This window comes from Pseudophryne corroboree, chromosome 7 (assembly GCF_028390025.1).
Source record: "Pseudophryne corroboree isolate aPseCor3 chromosome 7, aPseCor3.hap2, whole genome shotgun sequence".
Taxonomy (NCBI): Eukaryota; Metazoa; Chordata; class Amphibia; order Anura; family Myobatrachidae; genus Pseudophryne; species Pseudophryne corroboree.
The window spans coordinates 100,233,746-100,259,479 of record NC_086450.1 but is presented as its reverse complement, the minus strand read 5'-3'; the positions used below and the strand labels follow the sequence as shown (position 1 = coordinate 100,259,479).

General features: G+C 54.0%; 1 protein-coding gene and 1 long non-coding RNA gene across 2 annotated transcripts in view; both read left to right on the top strand.

Moving 5' to 3' along the window:
* DCAF17 (DDB1 and CUL4 associated factor 17) overlaps positions 1–25,734 on the top strand; it is a 221,467-nt gene that overhangs the window by 49,099 nt on the left and 146,634 nt on the right. The window lies entirely within an intron of this gene.
* The window catches only part of LOC134943427 (uncharacterized), a 40,526-nt gene that overhangs the window by 4,786 nt on the left and 10,006 nt on the right, over positions 1–25,734 (top strand). The window contains exon 2 of the long non-coding RNA XR_010181525.1: positions 19,200–19,468. This is a non-coding gene — a long non-coding RNA (uncharacterized LOC134943427). The remainder of the gene's footprint in view (positions 1–19,199; positions 19,469–25,734) is intronic.

Sequence of the window (25,734 nt, the reverse complement as noted above, 5' to 3'; positions counted from 1 at the left end):
GTGGGTTAATGGACACCCCGTCATCCGGTCACTGAGTGGGATAATGGACCCACCCCCCTCATGTTTCACTGAGTGGGTTAATGGACCCCCCCCTCATGCCCTCACTGAGTGGGTTAATGGACCCCCCCCCCTCATGCCCTCACTGAGTGGGTTAATGGACCCCCCCCTCATGCCCTCACTGAGTGGGTTAATGGACCCCCCCCTCATGCCCTCACTGAGTGGGTTAATGGACCCCCCCCCCCTCATGCCCTCACCGAGTGTGTTAATGGACCCCCCCCCCCCCCTCATGCCCTCACTGAGTGGGTTAATGGACACCCCCCGTCATGCCCTCACTGAGTGGGTTAATGGACACCACCCCCCCCTCATGCCCTCACTGAGTGGGTTAATGGAACACCCCCCCCCCCCCCCATATGGCGTCACTGAGTGGGTTAATGGACCCCCCGTCATGCCGTCACTGAGTGGGTTAATGGACACCCCCCCCCCCCCCTCATGCCGTCACTGAGTGGGTTAATGGACCCCCCCCCCCCTCATGCCGTCACTGAGTGGGTTAATGGACCCCCCCCCCCCTCATGCCGTCACTGAGTGGGTTAATGGACCCCCCCCCCCTCATGCCGTCACTGAGTGGGATAATGGACCCCCCCCCCCCTCATGCTGTCACTGAGTGGGTTAATGGACCCCCCTCATGCCGTCACTGAGTGGGTTAATGGACCCCCCTCATGCCGTCACTGAGTGGGTTAATGGACCCCCCTCATGCCGTCACTGAGTGGGTTAATGGACCCCCCTCATGCCGTCACTGAGTGGGTTAATGGACACCCCGTCATGCCGTCACTGAGTGGGATAATGGACCCACCCCCCTCATGTTTCACTGAGTGGGTTAATGGACCCCCCCCCCTCATGCCCTCACTGAGTGGGTTAATGGACCCCCCCCTCATGCCCTCACTGAGTGGGTTAATGGACCCCCCCCCCTCATGCCCTCACTGAGTGGGTTAATGGACCCCCCCCCTCATGCCCTCACCGAGTGGGTTAATGGACCCCCCCCCCCCCCCTCATGCCCTCACTGAGTGGGTTAATGGACACCCCCCGTCATGCCCTCACTGAGTGGGTTAATGGACACCACCCCCCCCCCTCATGCCGTCACTGAGTGGGTTAATGGACACCACCCCCCCCCCCTCATGCCGTCACTGAGTGGGTTAATGGACACCCCCCCCCCCCCCCCTCATGCCGTCACTGAGTGGGTTAATGGACCCCCCTCATGCCGTCACTGAGTGGGTTAATGGACCCCCCTCATGCCGTCACTGAGTGGGTTAATGGACCCCCCTCATGCCGTCACTGAGTGGGTTAATGGACCCCCCTCATGCCGTCACTGAGTGGGTTAATGGACCCCCGTCATGCCGTCACTGAGTGGGTTAATGGACCCCCCGTCATGCCGTCACTGAGTGGGTTAATGGACCCCCCGTCATGCCGTCACTGAGTGGGATAATGGACCCACCCCCCTCATGCCCTCACTGAGTGGGTTAATGGACCCCCTTCCCCCCTCATGCTGTCACTGAGTGGGTTAATGGACCCCCCCCCCTCATGCTGTCACTGAGTGGGTTAATGGACCCCCCCCCTCATGCTGTCACTGAGTGGGTTAATGGACCCCCCCCTCATGCCGTCACTGAGTGGGTTAATGGACCCCCCCCTCATGCCGTCACTGAGTGGGTTAATGGACCCCCCTCATGCCGTCACTGAGTGGGTTAATGGACCCCCCTCATGCCGTCACTGAGTGGGATAATGGACCCCCCGTCATGCCGTCACTGAGTGGGATAATGGACCCACCCCGCTCATGCCGTCACTGAGTGGGTTAATGGACCCCCTCATGCCGTCACTGAGTGGGTTAATGGACCCCCTCATGCCCTCACTGAGTGGGTTAATGGACCCCCCCCCCCATCATGCCCTCACTGAGTGGGTTAATGGACCCCCCCCCCCCTCATGCCCTCACTGAGTGGGTTAATGGACCCCCCCCCCCCCTCATGCCCTCACTGAGTGGGTTAATGGACCCCCCCCCCCCTCATGCCCTCACTGAGTGGGTTAATGGACCCCCCCCCCCCCCCTCATGCCCTCAGAGTGGGTTAATGGACCCCCCCCCCTCATGCCCTCACTGAGTGGGTTAATGGACCCCCCCCCTCATGCCCTCACTGAGTGGGTTAATGGACCCCCCCCCCTCATGCCCTCACTGAGTGGGTTAATGGACCCCCCCCCCCCCCTCATGCCCTCACTGAGTGGGTTAATGGACACCCCCCGTCATGCCCTCACTGAGTGGGTTAATGGACACCCCCTCCCCCCCTCATGCCGTCACTGAGTGGGTTAATGGACACCCCCCCCCCCCCCCTCCCTCATGCCGTCACTGAGTGGGTTAATGGACCCCCCCCCTCATGCCGTCACTGAGTGGGTTAATGGACCCCCCCCCCTCATGCCGTCACTGAGTGGGTTAATGGACCCCCCCTTCATGCTGTCACTGAGTGGGTTAATGGACCCCCCCCCCCCCCTTCATGCTGTCACTGAGTGGGTTAATGGACCCCCCTCATGCTGTCACTGAGTGGGTTAATGGACCCCCCCCCCCCCTCATGCTGTCACTGAGTGGGTTAATGGACCCCCCCTCATGCTGTCACTGAGTGGGTTAATGGACCCCCCCTCATGCTGTCACTGAGTGGGTTAATGGACCCCCCCCTTCATGCTGTCACTGAGTGGGTTAATGGACCCCCCCCCCCTTCATGCTGTCACTGAGTGGGTTAATGGACCCCCCCCTCATGCTGTCACTGAGTGGGTTAATGGACCCCCCCCCCCCCCTCATGCTGTCACTGAGTGGGTTAATGGACCCCCCCCCCCCTCATGCCGTCACTGAGTGGGTTAATGGACCCCCCCTCATGCCGTCACTGAGTGGGATAATGGACCCCCCGTCATGCCGTCACTGAGTGGGATAATGGACCCCCCGTCATGCCGTCACTGAGTGGGATAATGGACCCACCCCGCTCATGCCGTCACTGAGTGGGTTAATGGACCCCCTCATGCCGTCACTGAGTGGGTTAATGGACCCCCTCATGCCCTCACTGAGTGGGTTAATGGACCCCCCCCCCCCCTCATGCCCTCACTGAGTGGGTTAATGGACCCCCTCATGCCGTCACTGAGTGGGTTAATGGACCCCCTCATGCCGTCACTAAGTGGGTTAATGGAACCCCCCCCCCCCCCCATATGGCGTCACTGAGTGGGTTAATGGACCACCCGTCATGCCGTCACTGAGTGGGTTAATGGATCCCCCCCCCCTCATGCCGTCACTGAGTGGGATAATGGACCCCCCCCCCCTCATGCCGTCACTGAGTGGGTTAATGGACCCCCCTCATGCCGTCACTGAGTGGGTTAATGGACCCCCCTCATGCCGTCACTGAGTGGGTTAATGGACCCCCCTCATGCCGTCACTGAGTGGGTTAATGGACCCCCCGTCATGCCGTCACTGAGTGGGATAATGGACCCACCCCCCTCATGCTTCACTGAGTGGGTTAATGGACCCCCCCCCCCCTCATGCCCTCACTGAGTGGGTTAATGGACCCCCCCCCCCCTCATGCCCTCACTGAGTGGGTTAATGGACCCCCCCCCCCCCCTCATGCCCTCACTGAGTGGGTTAATGGACCCCCCCCCCCATGCCCTCAGAGTGGGTTAATGGACCCCCCCCCCCCCTCATGCCCTCACTGAGTGGGTTAATGGACCCCCCCCCTCATGCCCTCACTGAGTGGGTTAATGGACCCCCCCCCCCTCATGCCCTCACTGAGTGGGTTAATGGACCCCCCCCCCCCCCCTCATGCCCTCACTGAGTGGGTTAATGGACACCCCCCGTCATGCCCTCACTGAGTGGGTTAATGGACACCCCCCGTCATGCCCTCACTGAGTGGGTTAATGGACACCCCCTCCCCCCCTCATGCCGTCACTGAGTGGGTTAATGGACACCCCCCCCCCCCCCCTCCCTCATGCCGTCACTGAGTGGGTTAATGGACCCCCCCCTCATGCCGTCACTGAGTGGGTTAATGGACCCCCCCCCCCCTCATGCCGTCACTGAGTGGGATAATGGACCCCCCTCATGCCGTCACTGAGTGGGATAATGGACCCCCCGTCATGCAGTCACTGAGTGGGATAATGGACCCCCCGTCATGCCGTCACTGAGTGGGATAATGGACCCACCCCACTCACGCTGTCACTGAGTGGGTTAATGGACCCCCTCATGCCGTCACTGAGTGGGTTAATGGACCCCCTCATGCCCTCACTGAGTGGGTTAATGGACCCCCCCCCCCCCCCTCATGCCCTCACTGAGTGGGTTAATGGAACACCCCCCCTCATGCCCTCACTGAGTGGGTTAATGGACCCCCCCCTCATGCCCTCACTGAGTGGGTTAATGGACCCCCCCCTCATGCCCTCACTGAGTGGGTTAATGGACCCCCCCCCCCATGCCCTCACCGAGTGGGTTAATGGACCCCCCCCCCCCCCCCTCATGCCCTCACTGAGTGGGTTAATGGACACCCCCCGTCATGCCCTCACTGAGTGGGTTAATGGACACCACCCCCCCCCTCATGCCGTCACTGAGTGGGTTAATGGACACCACCCCCCCCCTCATGCCGTCACTGAGTGGGTTAATGGACACCCCCCCCCCCCCCCCCTCATGCCGTCACTGAGTGGGTTAATGGACCCCCCTCATGCCGTCACTGAGTGGGTTAATGGACCCCCCTCATGCCGTCACTGAGTGGGTTAATGGACCCCCCTCATGCCGTCACTGAGTGGGTTAATGGACCCCCCTCATGCCGTCACTGAGTGGGTTAATGGACCCCCCGTCATGCCGTCACTGAGTGGGATAATGGACCCACCCCCCTCATGCTTCACTGAGTGGGTTAATGGACCCCCCCCCCCTCATGCCCTCACTGAGTGGGTTAATGGACCCCCCCCCCCTCATGCCCTCACTGAGTGGGTTAATGGACCCCCCCCCCCCCCTCATGCCCTCACTGAGTGGGTTAATGGACCCCCCCCCCATGCCCTCAGAGTGGGTTAATGGACCCCCCCCCCCTCATGCCCTCACTGAGTGGGTTAATGGACCCCCCCCCCCTCATGCCCTCACTGAGTGGGTTAATGGACCCCCCCCCCCTCATGCCCTCACTGAGTGGGTTAATGGACCCCCCCCCCCCCCCTCATGCCCTCACTGAGTGGGTTAATGGACACCCCCCGTCATGCCCTCACTGAGTGGGTTAATGGACACCCCCCGTCATGCCCTCACTGAGTGGGTTAATGGACACCCCCTCCCCCCCTCATGCCGTCACTGAGTGGGTTAATGGACACCCCCCCCCCCCCCCCCCTCCCTCATGCCGTCACTGAGTGGGTTAATGGACCCCCCCCTCATGCCGTCACTGAGTGGGTTAATGGACCCCCCCCCCCCTCATGCCGTCACTGAGTGGGATAATGGACCCCCCTCATGCCGTCACTGAGTGGGATAATGGACCCCCCTCATGCCGTCACTGAGTGGGATAATGGACCCCCCGTCATGCAGTCACTGAGTGGGATAATGGACCCCCCGTCATGCCGTCACTGAGTGGGATAATGGACCCACCCCACTCACGCTGTCACTGAGTGGGTTAATGGACCCCCTCATGCCGTCACTGAGTGGGTTAATGGACCCCCTCATGCCCTCACTGAGTGGGTTAATGGACCCCCCCCCCCCCCCTCATGCCCTCACTGAGTGGGTTAATGGAACACCCCCCCCCCCCCCCCCCATATGGCGTCACTGAGTGGGTTAATGGACCCCCCGTCATGCCGTCACTGAGTGGGTTAATGGACACCCCCCCCCTCATGCCGTCACTGAGTGGGTTAATGGACCCCCCCCCCTCATGCCGTCACTGAGTGGGTTAATGGACCCCCCCCCCTCATGCCGTCACTGAGTGGGTTAATGGACCCCCCCCCCTCATGCCGTCACTGAGTGGGTTAATGGACCCCCCCCCCCTCATGCCGTCACTGAGTGGGTTAATGGACCCCCCCCCCTCATGCCGTCACTGAGTGGGATAATGGACCCCCCCCCCCTCATGCTGTCACTGAGTGGGTTAATGGACCCCCCTCATGCCGTCACTGAGTGGGTTAATGGACCCCCCTCATGCCGTCACTGAGTGGGTTAATGGACCCCCCTCATGCCGTCACTGAGTGGGTTAATGGACCCCCCTCATGCCGTCACTGAGTGGGTTAATGGACACCCCGTCATGCCGTCACTGAGTGGGATAATGGACCCACCCCCCTCATGTTTCACTGAGTGGGTTAATGGACCCCCCCCCCCCTCATGCCCTCACTGAGTGGGTTAATGGACCCCCCCCCCTCATGCCCTCACTGAGTGGGTTAATGGACCCCCCCCTCATGCCCTCACTGAGTGGGTTAATGGACCCCCCCCTCATGCCCTCACTGAGTGGGTTAATGGACCCCCCCCTCATGCCCTCACTGAGTGGGTTAATGGACCCCCCCCCCTCATGCCCTCACCGAGTGGGTTAATGGACCCCCCCCCCCCCTCATGCCCTCACTGAGTGGGTTAATGGACACCCCCCGTCATGCCCTCACTGAGTGGGTTAATGGACACCACCCCCCCCTCATGCCCTCACTGAGTGGGTTAATGGAACACCCCCCCCCCCCCATATGGCGTCACTGAGTGGGTTAATGGACCCCCCGTCATGCCGTCACTGAGTGGGTTAATGGACACCCCCCCCCCCCCTCATGCCGTCACTGAGTGGGTTAATGGACCCCCCCCCCCCCTCATGCCGTCACTGAGTGGGTTAATGGACCCCCCCCCCCTCATGCCGTCACTGAGTGGGTTAATGGACCCCCCCCCCCTCATGCCGTCACTGAGTGGGATAATGGACCCCCCCCCCCCTCATGCTGTCACTGAGTGGGTTAATGGACCCCCCTCATGCCGTCACTGAGTGGGTTAATGGACCCCCCTCATGCCGTCACTGAGTGGGTTAATGGACCCCCCTCATGCCGTCACTGAGTGGGTTAATGGACCCCCCTCATGCCGTCACTGAGTGGGTTAATGGACACCCCGTCATGCCGTCACTGAGTGGGATAATGGACCCACCCCCCTCATGTTTCACTGAGTGGGTTAATGGACCCCCCCCCCTCATGCCCTCACTGAGTGGGTTAATGGACCCCCCCCTCATGCCCTCACTGAGTGGGTTAATGGACCCCCCCCTCATGCCCTCACTGAGTGGGTTAATGGACCCCCCCCCCCCATGCCCTCACCGAGTGGGTTAATGGACCCCCCCCCCCCCCCCCTCATGCCCTCACTGAGTGGGTTAATGGACACCCCCCGTCATGCCCTCACTGAGTGGGTTAATGGACACCACCCCCCCCCTCATGCCGTCACTGAGTGGGTTAATGGACACCACCCCCCCCCCTCATGCCGTCACTGAGTGGGTTAATGGACACCCCCCCCCCCCCCCTCCCTCATGCCGTCACTGAGTGGGTTAATGGACCCCCCCCTCATGCCGTCACTGAGTGGGTTAATGGACCCCCCCCCCCCCTCATGCCGTCACTGAGTGGGATAATGGACCCCCCTCATGCCGTCACTGAGTGGGATAATGGACCCCCCGTCATGCAGTCAACTGAGTGGGATAATGGACCCCCCGTCATGCCGTCACTGAGTGGGATAATGGACCCACCCCACTCACGCTGTCACTGAGTGGGTTAATGGACCCCCTCATGCCGTCACTGAGTGGGTTAATGGACCCCCCTCATGCCCTCACTGAGTGGGTTAATGGACCCCCCCCCCCCCCCTCATGCCTCACTGAGTGGGTTAATGGAACACCCCCCCCCCCCCCCCCCCATATGGCGTCACTGAGTGGGTTAATGGACCCCCCGTCATGCCGTCACTGAGTGGGTTAATGGACACCCCCCCCCTCATGCCGTCACTGAGTGGGTCTAATGGACCCCCCCCTCCTCATGCCGTCACTGAGTGGGTTAATGGACCCCCCCCCCTCATGCCGTCACTGAGTGGGTTAATGGACCCACCCCCCCTCATGCCGTCACTGAGTGGGTTAATGGACCCCCCCCCCCTCATGCCGTCACTGAGTGGGTTAATGGACCCCCCCCCCCTCATGCCGTCACTGAGTGGGATAATGGACCCCCCCCCCCTCATGCTGTCACTGAGTGGGTTAATGGACCCCCCTCATGCCGTCACTGAGTGGGTTAATGGACCCCCCTCATGCCGTCACTGAGTGGGTTAATGGACCCCCCTCATGCCGTCACTGAGTGGGTTAATGGACCCCCCTCATGCCGTCACTGAGTGGGTTAATGGACACCACCGTCATGCCGTCACTGAGTGGGATAATGGACCCACCCCCCTCATGTTTCACTGAGTGGGTTAATGGACCCCCCCCCCCTCATGCCCTCACTGAGTGGGTTAATGGACCCCCCCTCCCTCATGCCCTCACTGAGTGGGTTAATGGACCCCCCCCTCATGCCCTCACTGAGTGGGTTAATGGACCCCCCCCCTCATGCCCTCACTGAGTGGGTTAATGGACCCCCCCCTCATGCCCTCACTGAGTGGGTTAATGGACCCCCCCCCCCCTCATGCCCTCACCGAGTGGGTTAATGGACCCCCCCCCCCCTCATGCCCTCACTGAGTGGGTTAATGGACACCCCCCGTCATGCCCTCACTGAGTGGGTTAATGGACACCACCCCCCCCCTCATGCCCTCACTGAGTGGGTTAATGGAACACCCCCCCCCCCCATATGGCGTCACTGAGTGGGTTAATGGACCCCCCGTCATGCCGTCACTGAGTGGGTTAATGGACACCCCCCCCCCCTCATGCCGTCACTGAGTGGGTTAATGGACCCCCCCCCCCTCATGCGCGTCACTGAGTGGGTTAATGGACCCCCCCCCCCCTCATGCCGTCACTGAGTGGGTTAATGGACCCCCCCCCCTCATGCCGTCACTGAGTGGGATAATGGACCCCCCCCCCCCTCATGCTGTCACTGAGTGGGTTAATGGACCCCCCCTCATGCCGTCACTGAGTGGGTTAATGGACCCCCCTCATGCCGTCACTGAGTGGGTTAATGGACCCCCCTCATGCCGTCACTGAGTGGGTTAATGGACCCCCCTCATGCCGTCACTGAGTGGGTTAATGGACACCCCGTCATGCCGTCACTGAGTGGGATAATGGACCCACCCCCCTCATGTTTCACTGAGTGGGTTAATGGACCCCCCCCCCTCATGCCCTCACTGAGTGGGTTAATGGACCCCCCCCTCATGCCCTCACTGAGTGGGTTAATGGACCCCCCCCTCATGCCCTCACTGAGTGGGTTAATGGACCCCCCCCCCCATGCCCTCACCGAGTGGGTTAATGGACCCCCCCCCCCCCCCCTCATGCCCTCACTGAGTGGGTTAATGGACACCCCCCGTCATGCCCTCACTGAGTGGGTTAATGGACACCACCCCCCCCTCATGCCGTCACTGAGTGGGTTAATGGACACCACCCCCCCCCTCATGCCGTCACTGAGTGGGTTAATGGACACCCCCCCCCCCCCCCCTCATGCCGTCACTGAGTGGGTTAATGGACCCCCCTCATGCCGTCACTGAGTGGGTTAATGGACCCCCCTCATGCCGTCACTGAGTGGGTTAATGGACCCCCCTCATGCCGTCACTGAGTGGGTTAATGGACCCCCCTCATGCCGTCACTGAGTGGGTTAATGGACCCCCCGTCATGCCGTCACTGAGTGGGATAATGGACCCACCCCCCTCATGCTTCACTGAGTGGGTTAATGGACCCCCCCCCCCCTCATGCCCTCACTGAGTGGGTTAATGGACCCCCCCCCCCCTCATGCCCTCACTGAGTGGGTTAATGGACCCCCCCCCCCCCCTCATGCCCTCACTGAGTGGGTTAATGGACCCCCCCCCCATGCCCTCAGAGTGGGTTAATGGACCCCCCCCCCCCTCATGCCCTCACTGAGTGGGTTAATGGACCCCCCCCCCCTCATGCCCTCACTGAGTGGGTTAATGGACCCCCCCCCCCTCATGCCCTCACTGAGTGGGTTAATGGACCCCCCCCCCCCCCCTCATGCCCTCACTGAGTGGGTTAATGGACACCCGCCCGTCATGCCCTCACTGAGTGGGTTAATGGACACCCCCCGTCATGCCCTCACTGAGTGGGTTAATGGACACCCCCCTCCCCCCCCTCATGCCGTCACTGAGTGGGTTAATGGACACCCCCCCCCCCCCCCCCTCCCTCATGCCGTCACTGAGTGGGTTAATGGACCCCCCCCTCATGCCGTCACTGAGTGGGTTAATGGACCCCCCCCCCCCTCATGCCGTCACTGAGTGGGATAATGGACCCCCCTCATGCCGTCACTGAGTGGGATAATGGACCCCCCTCATGCCGTCACTGAGTGGGATAATGGACCCCCCGTCATGCAGTCACTGAGTGGGATAATGGACCCCCCGTCATGCCGTCACTGAGTGGGATAATGGACCCACCCCACTCACGCTGTCACTGAGTGGGTTAATGGACCCCCTCATGCCGTCACTGAGTGGGTTAATGGACCCCCTCATGCCCTCACTGAGTGGGTTAATGGACCCCCCCCCCCCCCCTCATGCCCTCACTGAGTGGGTTAATGGAACACCCCCCCCCCCCCCCCCCATATGGCGTCACTGAGTGGGTTAATGGACCCCCCGTCATGCCGTCACTGAGTGGGTTAATGGACACCCCCCCCCTCATGCCGTCACTGAGTGGGTTAATGGACCCCCCCCCTCATGCCGTCACTGAGTGGGTTAATGGACCCCCCCCCCTCATGCCGTCACTGAGTGGGTTAATGGACCCCCCCCCCTCATGCCGTCACTGAGTGGGTTAATGGACCCCCCCCCCATCATGCCGTCACTGAGTGGGTTAATGGACCCCCCCCCCTCATGCCGTCACTGAGTGGGATAATGGACCCCCCCCCCCCTCATGCTGTCACTGAGTGGGTTAATGGACCCCCCTCATGCCGTCACTGAGTGGGTTAATGGACCCCCCTCATGCCGTCACTGAGTGGGTTAATGGACCCCCCTCATGCCGTCACTGAGTGGGTTAATGGACCCCCCTCATGCCGTCACTGAGTGGGTTAATGGACACCCCGTCATGCCGTCACTGAGTGGGATAATGGACCCACCCCCCTCATGTTTCACTGAGTGGGTTAATGGACCCCCCCCCCCTCATGCCCTCACTGAGTGGGTTAATGGACCCCCCCCCCTCATGCCCTCACTGAGTGGGTTAATGGACCCCCCCCTCATGCCCTCACTGAGTGGGTTAATGGACCCCCCCCTCATGCCCTCACTGAGTGGGTTAATGGACCCCCCCCTCATGCCCTCACTGAGTGGGTTAATGGACCCCCCCCCCTCATGCCCTCACCGAGTGGGTTAATGGACCCCCCCCCCCCCTCATGCCCTCACTGAGTGGGTTAATGGACACCCCCCGTCATGCCCTCACTGAGTGGGTTAATGGACACCACCCCCCCCTCATGCCCTCACTGAGTGGGTTAATGGAACACCCCCCCCCCCCATATGGCGTCACTGAGTGGGTTAATGGACCCCCCGTCATGCCGTCACTGAGTGGGTTAATGGACACCCCCCCCCCCCTCATGCCGTCACTGAGTGGGTTAATGGACCCCCCCCCCCCCTCATGCCGTCACTGAGTGGGTTAATGGACCCCCCCCCCCTCATGCCGTCACTGAGTGGGTTAATGGACCCCCCCCCCTCATGCCGTCACTGAGTGGGATAATGGACCCCCCCCCCCCTCATGCTGTCACTGAGTGGGTTAATGGACCCCCCTCATGCCGTCACTGAGTGGGTTAATGGACCCCCCTCATGCCGTCACTGAGTGGGTTAATGGACCCCCCTCATGCCGTCACTGAGTGGGTTAATGGACCCCCCTCATGCCGTCACTGAGTGGGTTAATGGACACCCCGTCATGCCGTCACTGAGTGGGATAATGGACCCACCCCCCTCATGTTTCACTGAGTGGGTTAATGGACCCCCCCCCCTCATGCCCTCACTGAGTGGGTTAATGGACCCCCCCCTCATGCCCTCACTGAGTGGGTTAATGGACCCCCCCCTCATGCCCTCACTGAGTGGGTTAATGGACCCCCCCCCCCATGCCCTCACCGAGTGGGTTAATGGACCCCCCCCCCCCCCCCTCATGCCCTCACTGAGTGGGTTAATGGACACCCCCCGTCATGCCCTCACTGAGTGGGTTAATGGACACCACCCCCCCCTCATGCCGTCACTGAGTGGGTTAATGGACACCACCCCCCCCCCTCATGCCGTCACTGAGTGGGTTAATGGACACCCCCCCCCCCCCCCCCCTCATGCCGTCACTGAGTGGGTTAATGGACCCCCCTCATGCCGTCACTGAGTGGGTTAATGGACCCCCCTCATGCTGTCACTGAGTGGGTTAATGGACCCCCCTCATGCCGTCACTGAGTGGGTTAATGGACCCCCGTCATGCCGTCACTGAGTGGGTTAATGGACCCCCGTCATGCCGTCACTGAGTGGGTTAATGGACCCCCCGTCATGCCGTCACTGAGTGGGTTAATGGACCCCCCGTCATGCCGTCACTGAGTGGGATAATGGACCCACCCCCCTCATGCCCTCACTGAGTGGGTTAATGGACCCCCTTCCCCCCTCATGCTGTCACTGAGTGGGTTAATGGACCCCCCCCCTCATGCTGTCACTGAGTGGGTTAATGGACCCCCCCCCCTCATGCTGTCACTGAGTGGGTTAATGGACCCCCCCCTCATGCTGTCACTGAGTGGGTTAATGGACCCCCCTCATGCCGTCACTGAGTGGGTTAATGGACCCCCCTCATGCCGTCACTGAGTGGGATAATGGACCCCCCCCCCCTCATGCCGTCACTGAGTGGGATAATGGACCCACCCCCCTCCTCATGCCGTCACTGAGTGGGTTAATGCCCCCCCTCATGTCCTCACTGAGTGGGTTAATGCCCCCCCCCCCCGCACCCCACCTCATGCCCGCACTGAGTGGGTTGATGACACCCCCTCTTGCCCTCACTGAGTGGGTTAATGCCCCCCCCCCCCCCCTCCCCGCCCCATCATGTCTGCACTGACTGGGTTAATGTGCTCCCTGCCCCCTCATGTCTGCGCTGAGTGTGTTAATGACACCCTATGCTGACACGGAGTGGGTTAGTATCACCCTTTATCAGCACAGGGAGAAAGAAGATGCCTAGCATGAGTTGTGTATACACTTCAACTCCTGTTACTAGTATCGCCGGGGCCTATCATATTAGCCATAATGCCGGCAATTATTGTGGGTCACTCTTCTGGTGCCTCAGGAACCGGAATCATAATCACAATAACTCTCTGCCGGAGCCGCGATAACAAAAATATTGGGAGCTTATACCGTATACCTACTTCTACTTAGTTAAGGGCTCTGCTTCTTAGGCTACTGGACACCATTAGCTCCAGAGGGTTCGATCACCTGGTTCGCCTAGCTGCTTGTTCCCGGAGCCGCACCGTCACCCCCTCACAGAAGCCAGAAGAAAGAAGCAGAGTGAGTATGTGAAGATCCAAAGGCATCAGACGGCAGAAGACTTCAGTAACGAGGTAGCAGCACAGCGGTAGCGCTGCGCTCCATGCTCCCACACACTTCACCAACGGCACTTGCGGGTGCTGGGGGAGAGGGAGCGCCCTGGGCAGCATGTTACTGGGTCTTCTAAGGGCTGGCAGAAGGCATTTTCAGTGCCCGGGCACCGTTTTCCATACACCCGCCAGCATTTCAAGTTTAAATTTTAGCACGGCTGAAGAGCGCCGGGAAGGGGCGGGGCTTAGCCACACAGCTCACCAGCACCATTTTCTCTCATCTACAGCTGCTGCATGAGACGCTGGCCCGGGACCTCCAAGCTCCAATTCAAGTAAAAGGGAGCAAATCGAGGGGGGGGGGGGGGGGGGGGGCACAGATATTTGGTGCATATATATTCTAATTAACAGCAGCGCTTTCCACATATATCGTTTGGTGGGTGCTGGGGTGTGAGATGGCATACTCACTCTGTGTTTTCTCTATCCGGGCTTCCTTGTGAGTCTGTCCCCTAGCTGAGGCAGTGTGGGTGTGTCTGTACTAAGTGTCGGCTACGTGCCCCCCCTCATGAAATAAATACTCTTTGTAAAAAGGCTTGGGAGTCGCCATTCAAGAGGTGGCAGATTCCCAAGAGAATTTTCATGGCGTATCCTTTCCCCTGTGATGACAGGGAAAAAATGGGAGTAGTCTCCGAATGTCAACAAGGCTCTATCCTGTTTGTCTAAGAAGGTGGCTCTTCCGTCCCCTGACACGGCAGCTCTCAAAGATCCGGCGGATCGCAAGCTGGAGATGTCTCTGATGGCCATTTTTGCTAATTCGGGTGCATTGCTCAGACCTGCTGTGGCGTCGGTATGGGTGAGTAGTGCTATTGCTAAATGGGCTGATAATTTACCTTCTGATATGGATGCCCTTGATAAAGATAATGTTCTTTTGACTCTTGGTTATATCAAGGATGCTGCAGATTACCTGAAGGATGCGGTGAGGGATGTTGGTCTCTTGGGATCAAGAGCCAATGCCATGGCGGTCTCGGTCAGGAGGGCGCTGTGGATCCATCAATGGAATGCTTATGCTGACTCCAAGAAAGCTATGGAAGCTCTCCCCCTTCAAAAGGTAGTGTCTTGTTTGGTGACTGCTTGACTGACCTGGTGTCTACCGCGACTGTGGGTAAGTCATCTTTTCTTCCTTATGTTCCCACACAACAGAAAAAGGCACCCCATCAGCAGATGCAGTCCTTTCGTCCAAATAAATACAAGCGAGGGAAAGGCTTGTCTTTTCTCGCTTCAAAGGGTAGAGGACGGGGAAGAAAGTCTCCTGCAGTATCGGGTGCTCGGGACCAAAAGTCCTCCCCCGCCTTTACCAAGTCCACCGCATGACGCTGGGGCTCCCCTGGGGGAGGCCGGAACGGTGGGGGGCTGTCTGCGGATCTTCAGTCAGGTCTGGGTTCACTCAGGCCTGGATCCTTGGGTCCTAGAAATAGTGTCTCAGGGATATAGGCTGGAGTTTCAGGAGATGCCCCCTCGCCGCTTTTTCATTTTGGCCTTGTCAATGTCTCTTCCGGACAGGGAGGTCGTGAAGGCAGCAATACAAAAGTTGTCAACAGAGGGTCATTGTTTCTCGTTCCCCCGTCCCAATTGGGGGGAGGGGTTCTACTTGAGCCTCTTTGTTGTACCGAAGCCGGACTGTTCGGTCAGACCTATTCTGAACCTAAAATCCCTCAATCCTTACTTAAAAGTTTTCAAGTTCAAGATGGAATCACTTCGAGCTGTGATCTCCAGCCTAGAAGGGGGGAATTTTATGGCGTCAGTCGATATAAAGTATGCCTATTTACACGTCCCGATATAATCCTCCGCATCAAGCTTTCCTCAGGTTTGCGATACAAAATTGTCATTACCAATTTCAGACGTTTCCGTTTGGGCTTTCCACAGCTCCGAGGATTTTCACCAAAAGTCATGGCGGAAATTATAGTTCTCCTTCGCAAACAAGGGGTTACAATTATCCCGTACTTGGACGATCTCCTGATAAAGGTGAGGTCCAAGGAAAAATTGTTAAGAAATGTGGAATTGTCTGTCGGTTCTGGGACAACACGGTTGGGTTCTAAATTTACCAAAGTCTCAGTTGATTCCGACCACTCGGCTGCCCTTTCTGGGCATAATTCTAGATACGGAGGTACAGAGTGTTTCTTCCGGAAGAGACAGCTCTGGAACTACAGACAATTGTCAGGGAGCTTCTGAGGCCGACAAGTGTGTCGATTAATCGGTGTACTCGGGTTCTGGGGAAAATGGTTGCGACGTACGAAGCCATTCAGGTTTCATGCCCGGGTGTTTCAGTTGGATCTGCTGAGCAAATGGTCTGGGTCTCATCTGCACATGCACCGGAAAATAAGTCTATCTTCCAGGGCCAGGATTTCTCTCCTGTGGTGGCTACAAAGCTCTCACCTTCTAGGAGGACGCAGATTCGGAATCCAGGACTGGGTCCTACTGACAACGGAAGCAAGTCTCCGAGGCTGGTGCGCAGTCACCCAAAGAAGAAATTTCCAGGCGAAATGGTCAAACCAGGAATCTTGTCTCCACATAAATGTCCTCGAGTTAAGAGCCATTTACAATGGCCTGCTACAAGCAAAGAGCCTTCTTCAGGGTCGACCTGTCCTGATCCAGTTGGACAACATAACGGTTGGTGCATGTAAACCGTCAAGGCAGAACAAGAAGCAGGGTGGCTATGGTGGAGGCCACAAGAATCCTTTGCTGGGCGGAACAGCACGTGAGCGCTCTGTCAGCAGTCTTCCTCCTGGGAGTGGACAACTGGGAAGCAGATTTCCTCAGCAGACACAATCTCCATCCGGGAGAGTGGGCTCTTCACCAAGAGGTATTTGCAGAAGTGACGAAGCGTTGGGGAATACCTCTGATAGACATGATGGCGTCTCGCCTCAAGAAGCTGCTTCGGAGGTATTGTTTCAGGTCAAGGGACCCTCGAGCCAGTGCAGTGGACGCCCTGGTGACTCCGTGGGTGTTTCAGTCTGTATATGTGTTCCTTCCACTTCCTCTCATTCCAAAGGTGCTGGGAATCATACGACGAAAAAGGGTTTGGGTGATTCTCGTAGTTCCAGATTGGCTGCGCAGGGCCTGGTATCTGGATCTTCAGGAATTATTGGTGGAAGATCCTTGGCCGCTCCCTCTGAGAGGACCTGTTACTGCAGGGTCCATGCGTATTTACGGACTTACCGCGGCTGCGTTTGACGGCATGGAAGTTGAACGTAAAATTTTAGTTCGAAAGGGTATTCCTGGGGAGGTCATCCAAACTCTCCTTAAGGCGCGGAAGGAGGTTACGGCGAAACATTATCACCGTATTTGGAATAAGTATGTTTCGTGGTGTGAGACCAAAACTGCTCCTGCGGAGGAATTTCACTTGAGTCGGTTTCTCCATTTTTTGCAGGCAGGTGTCCATGCAGGCCTGACATTTGGGTTCCATCAAAGTGCAGATTTCGGCTTTATCTATTTTCTTTCAAAGGGAATTGGCCGCCCTTCCAGAGGTTCAGACTTTCGTTAAGGGAGTGCTGCATATCCATCCTCCATTTGTACCGCCTGTGGCGCCGTGGAATCTTGAAGTGGTCTTGCAGTTTCTTATGTCTCCCTGGTTTGAACCTTTACGTAAGGTTGAGTTAGTTTCTCACGTGGAAGGTAGTCATGTTTTTGGCTCTGTCGTCTGCCAGGCGAGTGTCAGAGTTGGCGGCCTTATCTCACGAGTCCATATTTGATCTTCCATTCGGATAGAGCAGAATTGAGGACTCGTCAACAATTTCTGCTGAAGGTGGTTTGTTCGTTTTACATAAACCAACCTATTGTGGTGCCTGTGGCTACGGATGCTGCGGCAGTTCCAGAGTCTCTTGATGTTGTAAGAGCTTTGAAGATTTAAATCGCCAGAACGGCTCTTGCCAGGAAAACTGAGGCTCTCTGTCCTGTATGCTTCCAACAAGATTGAAAATCCTGCTTCCAAGCAGACCATTGCACGCTGGATTTGTAGTACAATTCAGCAAGCTCATTCTTCGGCTGGGCTACCGTTGCCAAAGTCAGTAAAGGCCCATTCTACCAGGAAGGTGGGCTCATCTTGGGCGGCTGCCCGAGGGGTCTCTGCATTACAGCTTTGCCAAGCTGCTGCTTGGTTGGGTTCAAACACCTTTGCTAAGTTCTACAAGTTTGATACCCTGGCTGATGAGGACCTCATGTTTGCTTAATCGGTACTGCAGAGTCGTCCGCACTCTCCCGCCCGTTCTGGAGCTTTGGTATAGACCCCATGGTCCTTTAGGAGTCCCCAGCATCCTCTAGGACGTAAGAGAAAATAGGATTTTAGTACCTACAGGTAAATCCTTTTCTCCTGGTCCGTAGAGGATGCTGGGCACCCGTCCCAGTGCGTACTGTTACTTGAAGTGTATTACTGGTTACATTTGTTTACACGCGGGGTTGTGTATTAGTTGTATTCAGCTTTTTGCTGTTAGTTCATACTGTTATCTGGTTTCCTGATACTCCGGTTGTACGGTATGTTGTGGTGTGGACTGGTAGGTTTTCTCGCCCCTTGGTTTAAACAAAAATCCTTTCCTTAAAATGTCAGTCTCTCCTTGACACAGTTCCTATAACTGACGTCTGGAGGAGGGGCATAGAGGGAGGAGCCAGTTCACACCCAGTCAAAGGCTTTTCAGTGTGCCCAAGCTCCTGTGGATCCCGTCGATACCCCATGGTACTTTGGGAGTCCCCAGCATCCTCTAGGAGAAAAGGATTTACCGGTAGGAACTAAAATTATATATATGTGTGTGTGTGTGTGTGTATATATGTGTGTGTGTGTGTGTGTGTGTGTATGTATGTATGTGTGTGTATATATATATATATATATATATATAATAATAATAATAATAATAATAATAATAATAATAATAATAATAATAATAATAATAATAATAATAATAATAATAATAATAATAATAATAATAATAATAATAATAATAATAATAATAATAATAATAATAATAATAATAATAATAATAATAATAATAATAATAATAATAATAATAATAATAATAATAATAATAATAATAATAATAATAATAATAATAATAATAATAATAATAATAATAATAATAATAATAATAATAATAATAATAATAATAATAATAATAATAATAATAATAATAATAATAATAATAATAATAATAATAATAATAATAATAATAATAATAATAATAATAATAATAATAATAATAATAATAATAATAATAATAATAATAATAATAATAATAATAATAATAATAATAATAATAATAATAATAATAATAATAATAATAATAATAATAATAATAATAATAATAATAATAATAATAATAATAATAATAATAATAATAATAATAATAATAATAATAATAATAATAATAATAATAATAATAATAATAATAATAATAATAATAATAATAATAATAATAATAATAATAATAATAATAATAATAATAATAATAATAATAATAATAATAATAATAATAATAATAATAATAATAATAATAACCAGTAATATTTAATAACTAATGTGCCCCTTTTGCTTCATCTAGGTATACCCTGGAAAAACATGATGTTTCTAAATATTATTTCCATGTAACTACTACACTACCTGCTGTACGGTGTATTGTGTCCTGTCTGACACCCAGCACATCATATGGGAAGATGCGATGAATGTGTGTAAACCAGAGATTGTTCACACACTACACAATGGGGGTGCAGTTACAATCCCGACAAGATACCGGCTGCAAAATCCTGAAAGGTGACGGGACACTGATGCTGTAATTTCAACTGTTGGGATCTCTATCATTTACACATTGAGGTGGGTAAGTACTACACCAGGGATGTGAGGTTTAGGTTCAGGCACACCAGCATTTCAGACCCAAACCACACAATGGGCCTAGTTCATATCTGATCACTTCCGTGCATTTTTTTTTTTTTTTAAATTCAATACTTTTTATTATTTGCTTTTCTTACAAACGTGTAAACCAAAACGATAAACAAAAGACAAAATACAGAGAAAAAAAAAAAGAAAAACAAGAGCACGTATTGTGAGTTGACCTACTTAGTACAATAATCATTGGAAGATATTAACATATCATCGTATATATGAGGTTGCAGACAACTACAAGATGCACATTGAACAACTTATTTGCATATCGTTTGTACATGTAGTGGTACTATCTAGATTTGTCGGAGATTAATAGTGGGAAGGAGCATGAGTATATCGGCACAATGGTGACGTTAGCCACCTATCCCATATCTTGTAATATTTGTCCGGGGCTTTCCTTGAAATATAGACAAACTTTTCATGAGATACAACCGAATTTACTAGCGGTATCCATTTATTAATGTCAGGGCCAGTAGTCGCCATCCATGAGCGCGCTATCAGTACCTTGGCCAGAGCACACAGGTTGAGAATATATCTCCTGGAGTGGGCCTCCAATATCTCCTCATCAATAACCCCGAGGATACATACGAGGGGAGTAAACACATCCAGGGGGATTCCTGTAGTGTTTATAATCCGTATCACCTCCCGCCACAATAGATGCCAGAAGGTACCATCAAGAGAGGCACATTTCGGGCACCTAGGGTCACTCCGCCCCCCTATATTAACAAGACGTCTGGGAGTGATGTAGACTCTGTGTAATATAAATAAGTGTATTTGTTGAAAACGAGCTGATGTGGTAGCTGCACGTGCAGCCCCCAAGGCCTCCTCCCATATTTCTAGGGAGATCGGTCCTAAATCCACCTCCCACTTAGCTTTAAGGTGTGAGAGGCTGTCAGAGTGATGGGCACCGAGCAGAGCGGAGTAAAGAGCGGATACAGACCCCACTCCTATGTTATCAGTCAGGAGCAGGTGGGCCGGAGACTTCCGAAGGAGAGGCGGAGCAGCCCCAAACTGAGACGCGCACGCATGGCGAAGCTGAATGTATCTATAGTAATATGACGCGGGTATATTGAACTCAGTTTGCATGTGTCCAAAGGAAATGAGTGTACCGGAGGAATATAAGTGATTGATGGACTCAACCCCCCAGCGTCCCCACACCGAACCCATATGTAAGGATGAGAAGTGTGTAAGAGCCCGAGTGTGCATCAATGGGGTGTCGGGATCCCATCCCCCCCCCCCCCCTCCCCAACATGGAATGTATCTGTCTCCAAACCATGATTGCTTGTATGACCAACGGCATCTTTAGGAGTGCAACATTGTCACTAAGCAGGAGTTGGAGGGGTGATAAATTAATTTTAAGTGCTAGTAGTACATTGGCGATTAATAAGTCCCCAGACGAGTCGGATACCCAGGGAATTAGATGGAACAGCTGAGCTGCTAAGTAATAAAATCTAAGTTTCGGGAGGGCAAGACCACCCAAGTCCCGGGGCCTAGTTAAGGTATCCAGTCCAATCCGAGCTCTACGATTGGACCAAACCAGTGAGGACAAGATACCATCCATGATGCCAAATAGTTTCTGGGGGAGGTAGACGGGGGAGTGTTGAAGGACATATAGCATTTTAGGCAGTACACCCATTTTAATTAGATTTATCCTACCCGTGACAGTAAGTGGGAGTTTACTCCACACCCTGACACGAGACCGTAGATAGTCCAATTGTGGACGTATATTCAAATCTATAAATTGCGAGGAACGGTTAGTAACCCACACCCCCAGATATTTAAAAGAATCCACCCAGCGAAGCGGCAGGTCCCCGGGAGGGCAGGCAGAGCATAGGCCTCTCAACGGAAGGACACAGGACTTGTCCCAATTAATGGACAAACCGGAGAAACCCCCAAAAGTGACAATCATATCCAGAATATAAGGCATAGTGGCAGAGTAATCTGGTACAAAAAACAAAATATCGTCTGCATAAAGAGCAATTTTGTCCTCCCTGCCACCCAACCGGAGGCCCGCCGCCCGCGGGGAAGATCTAACAATACCGGCCAAAGGCTCTATTGCCAGGGCAAATAAAATTGGGGACAGGGGACAGCCCTGCCTCGTTCCTCTCTGTAGGGAGAAAGTGGAGGATATGTGGCCGATAACTGACACCCTAGCCCGGGGAGCAGAATAAAGCAGCTGGACCCACTTTTTAAAAATAGGTCCAAACCCAAATCTGTCCAGCGTCCCCCACAAGAAGCCCCACTCCACAGAATCAAATGCCTTAGCTGCATCCAGGGATACTATAGCAGAGGAGCAGGACCCCTCGCGAGGGGCCTGGAGGTGAGTATATAGTCTGCGTAGATTAGGTAAAGTGGACCGGCCCGGCATGAACCCTGATTGATCCTCGTGTATTAATTGTAGAATCACCTCGCTGAGCCTTGTTGCTAGTATTTTAGCTAAAATCTTAACATCAGTTGTTAACAGAGAGATCGGGCGGTAGGATTCGACCCGTGTTGGGTCCTTATCTGGCTTAAGGAGGACTATAATCAGGGCCTCTGCCATAGAGTCAGGCAGCCCACCCTGCACAAACAGGGTATTGTACATTGCAAGAAGTTTAGGGCCATAAAAGGGTAAGTGTTTTTTATAAAGTTCCAGGGGGATTCCATCAAGACCCGGGGTCTTCCCTCCAGGAAATGAATTAATCGCGGATTCCACCTCAGTCAGCGTCAAGGGGGAGTCCAGGAAAGTTACAGCATCCTGGGTCAGTGTGGGTAGCGGAATATTAGCTAGATACGCCTCTATTTCCGTCTCAGAGTGGGTAAGCCTAGAGCTATACAGTCGTCTATAATAATCTACAAAGTCCCCCACAATATCAGGTGTGTGAAAATGCGTAATATTGTCATTGGTGCAGATTGCAGGCACCGTATTGGAGGCCCTGTCCGCGCTCGCCAGCACCACCATGAAGCTGCCAGGCCTATCCCCCGTCGCATAATGTGTGTGTTGAGCATAGAGTAGGCGGTATTTAGCCTTCTCGGCCAAACACTCACGCCAGTCAGCCTGCGCCAGCAGCCACCTCTCCCTCGTAGTGTCCAAACCATCAGCCATATATTGCAGCTCCAGCCTCCTACATCCCGCCTCAAGGTCACGCTCGCCCCTGGTATAGCCAGACTTCAAAACAGCCACTCTCTTAATCAGGGTGCCACGGACATGCGCCTTGAAGGCATCCCACAGAATTGAGTCAGACACCGAACCTTGATTCTCCCGCAAAAAGGCCTCCCACATCTCCTCCAGCTCCGCTCCGGTGCCCATCTGAGTCAGCCAAAAGGGATTGAACCTCCAAAACCGTGCCCCCCTAACATCTCCCATATCTAGACTAAGGATTACCGGGGAGTGATCTGATATGCCCCTAGTAGCGTAATGAATATCAACCACCCGCGGCAGCAGGCCTTTAGAGGTGAGGGCCAGATCTATCCTAGAAAAGGATGAGTAGGTAGGAGAAAAGCATGTATACTGTCGTGTATCAGGATGGCGAACCCTCCATGCATCGACCAGTCCCAGACTGTCCACCAGTATCGCAAATTCCCTCCCCCGCACCACAGGAGCATTAGGGGACCGTCTAGCCCGATCTAGAGCATGGTCGAGGACATTGTTAAAGTCCCCAAGGCAAACTATAGCAACATTTGGATACATAGTGATAAACTCAGCTGCCTTTCTGAGAACCTCCGGAGAATAGGGGGGCGGTATATAAACAGCCATGATAAGTACAGACATAGCATAGACTTGACATTTTAAAAAGACATATCTGCCCCACTGGTCCAGTTGGACCCGGTCAAGGACAAACGGGACCGACCTTCGAACCAAAATGGACACACCCCGGGAATGTGACGTATGGGTGGAGTGGTATGCCCATCCCACCCACTGTTTCTTGAGAGCTAGGATCTTTGCCCCCACTAGGTGGGTCTCCATGAGACAAATAATATCTGGGGCATACTGTTTAACATGCCGAAGCACTAGTGAACGTTTGACCTTATCGTTCAGCCCCCGGACATTCCAGGATAGAAGTTTAAGTTGATTAGAGGCCATAAGTCAAGACATGGTAAACGATATGGTCGGTCCCGCGTATCCCCGCCAGGCCCTCAACATCCAAACCCACTGTAGCAGTAGTAGTCAATGAACTCAGTGTCTGCATCACATACAAGTAAAGAAAAAAAGAAAACAAACAACAAAATACAATTCCCCCCCATTCTGTCCCCCCACCCTGTATACCCTCCCAAACTGAGGCATACCTTCCCCCCGATAACCCGTTCCCCTTCAAAGAGGAGAAAAGAAAACAAAAACAAACTAACCTAATATTAAAGGGCAATGAGTAAAATGACCCAAAGACAAAAAGCGTAGGTCCCCCTCCCTTAGCTAGGAAAGGTGAGGAGATCCCACCCCGAGCCTTAACCAGAAACATCAACGAAAGCAGAAAACAAACATTGGCAGGAGCGATGCAGTATCAACTGATTAACGTACTGCAGCATGAATATCAGTAGAAAATACCAGCTTAAGCATATCAATATACATCAGACATTAGGGATCAGGAGCGAGCGCCCGTCTGGCCGGCTCCCGATGGTTCTGCAGCTGCCCGGAGCCTTCCCCTATCAGCCAGGGTAATTTTGGGCTCGGGGGGTCCACTCAGGATATGTCTTCGGATGTTCAGGAGTGGAGAGCACTCACGCCGAGCTGCTACTCCATGTCCCGCTAGGCCACGCCCCCCACTTCCGTGCATTTTAATACAGCAAATGATCAAATCCGAACTGCTTATGCACCACAGTGGACGGATACAATGGGCATCGTCTATCAGCGACAGGATGTTTGCGAAGAATCCAGTTGCACAGGCGTTTGCAAGGAAGAAGCAATTTGTGGGTGGCAACTGAAAGTTTTCAAGTAATGTACGGAAAAACTCAGATGTGTCCAAGCGTTTTTTTAGGGAGGGTGTCTGACGTCTACTCTGGTCCCGATCAGCAGGATTCAATAGCACTGGCTAAGTAATGGTGCCCATACACCTTTGAGATATGGCATACAATCCTTTTGATTTCTCATACGTCCTAGAGGATGCTGGGCCCCACTTCAGTACCATGGGGTATAGACTTCCGCAGGAGCCATGGGCACGTTAAGACTTTTCAAGGGTGTGAATTGGCTTCTCCAGACCTGAGTTTAGAAAATGTGCCCTGGCAGACTGGATGCACTCCAGAGGAGCTATACTGAGTTTTTCTGAAATACTTTGTTTTTTATTTTCAGGGAGGCCTGCTTCTACCAAATCTGCAGCATGACGTTGGGGCTCCCTTGTGGGAGTCCGCTCGGGTGGGAGCACGCCTGAAACTTTTCAGACAGATCTGGGTTCAGTCTGGCCTGGACCTATGGATACAAACTGGAGTTTCAAGACATGCGTGCCCCCCCACGCCGCATTATTATTATTTTCATATCAACATTGCCAGCTTATCTCCCGGACAGAGAAGTAGTAACAGCTGCAATTCAAAAATTATGTCGGGATCAAGTCGTTGTCCTGGTGCCCTTGTCACAGCAGGGAGAAGGTTTTTATTCAAGCCTCTTCGTAGTTCCGAAGCCAGACGGCTCGGTCAGACCAATTTTAAATCTGAAACCTCTGAATCTCTACCTGAAAAGGTTCAAGTTCAAGATGCAATCTCTGAGGGCAGTGATTTCCAGCCTGGACGAAGGTGACTTCATGGTGTCGGTGAACATAAAAGATGCCTACTTACATGTTCCCATTTATCCTCCTCATCAAGCTTATCGGAGATTCGCAGTACAGGATTGCCATTACAAGTTCCAGACGTTGCCATTCGGACTCTCCAAGGCACCGAGGGTATTCACCAAGGTGATGGCAGAGATGATGGTCCTCCTTCGACAGCAAGTAGTCAATATAATCCCTTACCTGGACGATCTCCTTATAAAAGTGAGATCCAGGGAACGGTTGGTGCAGAACATTTCACTCTCCCTGTCCATACTCCAACAACACGGTTGGATCATGAATTTTACGAAGTCGCAGTTGGAACCGATGACAAGATTGTCCTTTCTGGGGATGGACACAGAAGTACAGGGGGTATTTCTTCCAGTAGAAAAGGCTCTGGAAATCCAGAGAATGGTCAAACCAATTTTGAAACAAACAAGAGTGCCGATACATCAATGCATTCGGTTGTTGGGAAAGATGGTAGCA